General features: G+C 37.9%; 1 pseudogene; it reads right to left on the reverse strand.

The window, feature by feature from the left end:
• Positions 1-4,115: 4,115 nt before the first annotated feature.
• On the reverse strand, positions 4,116-5,148 carry LOC101446076 (eukaryotic translation initiation factor 3 subunit B-like; annotated as a pseudogene).

The raw sequence follows: 5,148 nt of genomic DNA on the forward strand, positions 1-5,148 counted from the left end.
ATGCAATGGATGTGCAAAAATATCCCTCCAGAAAAGATGCCTACTCAGGACAACGCTCTGCCACCTCAAAGGAGAGCAAAACAGTCTTTTCATTTTAGGCCTAAAACCATGGTTGGCATTAAAGGCAGAACTTTAGAGTGGAAAAGTAGAAGATGATGGAGATGCATTTTGAAGTGCCTTCTGGTACTCCACAAGCACTACTTACTTAATGCATCACTGTGATAAAAGCCATATGCATAATCAATAACTTTGCTTGCCTTGGAAAAGATGTGGGTATAATGAGGATTGCACTATTGCTTTAAGCCAAATCAGGACTGTCGTTTGTCTGCAGTTGCCTCACTCACCTCAAGGTATTGTAAACCTGTTACAGGTGTCCTTACTTACTGACTAAAAAGACAACTGGGTAATATCATCAGAGAAAAAATGCTGGTTCTGCCCTAGGTTGTGGTAGATGCCAGTATTGGTCAAAATTGCTTCTCTTTAGGCTACCTGGGTTGCATCCTTGCAATTTTTTTGCCAGGTTATTAAAATCTTTTGATCAAAAAGGAAAAAAAGCAATGCTAGTTGACAAAATGCATTAAAGATTTTTGCTGTATACTCACAAACATCACAGTTCCAGTGCTTTGTAATAGCACCTGTTGAAAATTTAGATGTCCTAACCTTTTTGTTGTAGAAACTCTTACTCTATGTATTTTCCAAGCACCTACAGATGTTTCCAAAAATCACTGTAGCAACAACATGTGATCAGAAGAACCAAGTTACAGAGATGAAAAAATTGCTATTTTGAAAATATATATATGCTTCTTTATCTCTCGCAGGGGCAAGTTTCACTTAGATGCATAAGACTGTTTAAAAGATTTATTTTAAGAGGTGCACTAATTGGGTAGTAAATTTATGGGAAAATTGTTAACATCTGAAGACATTTTTGGTGCTAGTAATTTGTTTACACATAAATGCACATATATTTTTAAAATATATTTTTTATTTATTTTTAAAAGATGCATAGATCATACCAAATGATATGTTAAATAGGGGATTCCCATATGCCCCACTCCCCACACCCCTCACTTTCCTCACATTAACAACTTCTTTCATTAGAGTGGTACATTCATTGCAATTGATGAACAAATTTTGGAGTACTGCTGTACAGCATAGATTGTAGTTTACATTGTAGTTTACATTCTCTCCTAGTCCATTCGGTAGGTCATGGCAGGATATATAATGTCCTGCATCTGTCCCTGCAATATTATTTAGGACAACTCCAAGTCCCAGAAATTGTCCCCATATCACACCTCTTTTTCCCTCTCCCTACCTTCAGCAACTCCAGTGGCCACTGTCTAAATGCACATATTTTTAAATGCAGTTCCCCTACCTAACACCTGCTTATTCTATTTTGTGAAGGTATTATATTTTTTGAAGAAAGGAAGATCTTGGTTAGGTATATATGGTGAACCGTTAATGAAGCATATTAAAAGATACCTATATTGCTGTACAATTTAAACTTTTTTCCTGTGTTACTTTTCATTATTCCTCTAACTTTGCCTCTTTGTATTTCTGACCAAGGCACAGTGTCAGCTTTTTTCAGATTAATGTAGACATATGCTCTCATATCAGATATGAGCATGTGAGCAGCATGTACAGGAAAGAGGGAGCAGGCTGTCTAGAAAGTAACTCTGAATTGCCTTTGACATGCAAATTCTCTTCTGCAAGTGGAATGGATGCTGAAAACACTGACCATGTCTGCTTCATTAGGGGAGGGGCCTGTTTCTGCATCCTTGTCCTCATAACAGTGACACTTGTAGTTTTTAGAATATTTAATTGTCAAATGTGGAAACAGCTTTGAATAAGATAAAGGCTCAGATGGTTACCTAGAACGATCTGCTATTTCCAACACACGAATGCTGAACCTGCTGCTAGGCATCTGAGCATGAAGTTATGAGAAATTGAAAGAGCAGAAGCATCAAAGCCCTGTCCTACTAAATGTGGATTCTTCTAATTAACCTTGTTGAATGCTGAAGCTGAAATCCCAACCTGATATGTGCAACCTGAGTCCACAACCAGAAGAAAACCATAGCATAGAGTTCTACTCCATAGGAACAGACACATGTTCCATGATCCACAATTTTTTCTCCAAAGAAAGCTATGTCAAATCATTGATATTACTGGTTAGAAAGCATTAAATAAGATGCAGGTCAAATTCCATTTGATAAATTCCAGGGACTAAACAGGAATTCTTTTGCTTATGAATTGGATAATATATTTGATTATGTAAGTCTTCTGGTAACAGATTTTTTTTTTAAAAAAACGTTACTACAATTTTATTTCAAAGTTACAATTATCCAACTTAGCATTTAGTCTGTTCTTGCCATTGAGCACCAACAACTATCTTAGATTCTGGGGCTATAGGATCAATACCATACTGTCTAGATTAAAAAAAATAAATCTATCCAGATTTGTTTATCTCTCTTACAGCTTTTGAGCTGACCATAATATCCCAGTATCATCATACCAAACTAGATGGATCATAGTGCTGAATTACTACTTTGTTTTTTTAATCAGTAAAGTGATACAGGAGGCAAGGCCTGGCTGGTACTGTACCTGTTGTGAGGGCACTAGAAGCACAATGTGTGACATTTATCTCAATGCCTCAGCTCTCCAGAGTACAGAAGAATTGCCTTGCAGGATCACACCATGTTCAGAGAATGTGTCTTTACCTGTACTATTTTACTAGCCAAATTTTGAACAGTAATAACAATATTCTTGTTCCCTTCTTCAACAGATTATCTTTAGATATTGAAAATCATAGTCTTAAAAGCCAAGGAAAACAGTGGATGGGAATTGCAGGGATAGGTATATTATCAAGGGCATTTTAAGACAGAATTTTAATTTTATTTTCTGCAGTTTATTGGGGCAAAGGAAGTGTGCTGCTAAAAATCCAAATTCTACCACTTTAAAATTAAATAGAGTAAAAGTGCCATCCTGATAAGTATCTGAGGACCAGAAGAAAATTTAATTGGGGAAATACTTTTCCCCCCAAATTCTGGTGTAATATTAGAATAAGAAAGGAGAAAAGGAAGACCTTCCCCATCTCCCCACCCCAGACTCTAATATATTTCAGATTTGTTTCTGTTTTAAAGATATATTTCAACACTCCCACATAGGCATTTTTATACTACATAAATTTAATAATGAACAATGAACTAAATTTATTTTTGTCTTCTATTATTGAAAGGTACCAAACCCTCTTTCTCTTTTGTTTGTTGCTTCATGGGGTTTTGTTTTTCTAGAAATGCTTTTCATTTAACAGCTTTTCTTAATTATCGGGGTTTACTTTGACATACATAATCACTGTTTTTAGATTTCAGTTTGTATGCATTTGTCCCTAAAAACATTGGTGAAAGCACAGGTTTTATATTTAGCACAAAAGGGGAATAAATTATAGAAAACATGTACTGTATACCGAAAAAAAAACAACAAACCTTATTAGATATGTGATTTCCAAATATTTTCTCCCATTGTGTAGGTTGTCATTTTACTTCAATAACTGTCCTTTGAGGCACAAAACTTTTTGTTTGTTTATTATTTAGTCGTTCATTCATTTATTTTCATACAGGTTTGCTTTATTCCCACGTTCAGCCTGTTGAGAGTACGTGCCACAATCTGAATGGTGGGGAAACCAAGCGCGGTGGCATCTCCTGAGTAGGCTGGGATCCAGCTGGTGCGCGTGCATGGCCTGCTGCTGGTCTGCTCCACGACCAAACCAGCACGGGTCTGAGCACTCGGGACAGCAGAGGAGTACTGGAACAGAAACACTGTCCAGTGGATCACACACCTCGGAAATGCCACTGGCAGCTGGAGTAAAAATCGGCCTGCCAGCAGCATTGCATATCTAAGTAGCATATTTAAGTTTTTCTTGAAAGCAGTGCGGTAAAACCTTCCTACCATGGACCCCAGGGGCTTAACGGCACAAAAATGTGTCAAGATGGAAGAATCCCAAGTGCATTCCCAAGAGAAAGAGAAAGCACAGGTAAAAATTCAGGAGTTTTGTGTAGGCTTTCTGCAGAAGGAGGCACTTGATTCCAGCAAAGGATACAGTGATGCAAGGTGCTGTCTGATCACTTCTGATGTCCAGGAAAAATAATTTCTTCAGTGACAAATAATCTCAGTGGTCTCCTCCACCCAGGCATCTACAATGCTGTTCAATTCATCATTGTTCATGCCTCCTCACCATTGCAGACAATTGGAGTTTTATTTTGCTCTATGTAAAGTTCCTGGACCACCTTTCAGTATTTTTAGAAATCTTCCATCATGCCTTCTCTCTACAAATTCCTTTGAAGTTCTGGACTAATTCAAATGATCCTTTTGTTCAAAGATCTTGTAGTATTTCTGCAGATCCTTTTTTATTTGCTTGATCTGATCCTGGCTAAGCAGAGATTGAGGTTGAGGTCTCCACAGCAACTGGCAAAAGCGGTTCTTGTAATTCATCTGTAGAACAAGGCGTTGGAAAGCCCACAGCCAATAAGTATTGTCAACCTCGTGGTTCCACCAGGACACAAAAGCCACAACATAGCTCCCGGTAGGATCCCACTCAACGATGGAGGCCATGTAGTACTCTACGATTTTCATGGCCGTGCATTCGAAGTATCCACAAATTCTAAGGAAGCGTTTATACTCCTCAGACCAGCCGGCACAACAAACTGTCCTTGTAGACTCCAGAAAATAGTTTTTGCCTCCTGTTTATTGACAGTTTGAGAAGTTCAATCTTCCCATTGCTTTTCACATGGTAGAAGGAAACAGATATCCCTGGACCCTCTCCATGTAGCACAGCAAACTTATTTCTGTTTGGGTCCCAAGCAAAGGCTATGATGGTTTCTTTCATTTCTACCACATCAACAGATACCTGTTTTTCTCTCATTTGGAAAATTTCAAAATTTGTGATAATGCCCTGTGTAACTTTTGGAGTCCTATTTACTACATACAGGTAGTCTCCACTTTTTTGCCAGTGTAGTTTGCAACCCACAACACTGAACAGATTCCAGATTCTTTATCTCCTGCCTGGTAGGAAGGAAGTTGCATTAGGGTTACTCTGGCTGTAATATCTTTGTCTTCAGGCACCCAAAAAACTTCTTTATTTTGATGAGGTAACAT

This window comes from Dasypus novemcinctus, chromosome 13 (assembly GCF_030445035.2).
Source record: "Dasypus novemcinctus isolate mDasNov1 chromosome 13, mDasNov1.1.hap2, whole genome shotgun sequence".
In the NCBI taxonomy this organism is placed as follows: Eukaryota; Metazoa; Chordata; class Mammalia; order Cingulata; family Dasypodidae; genus Dasypus; species Dasypus novemcinctus.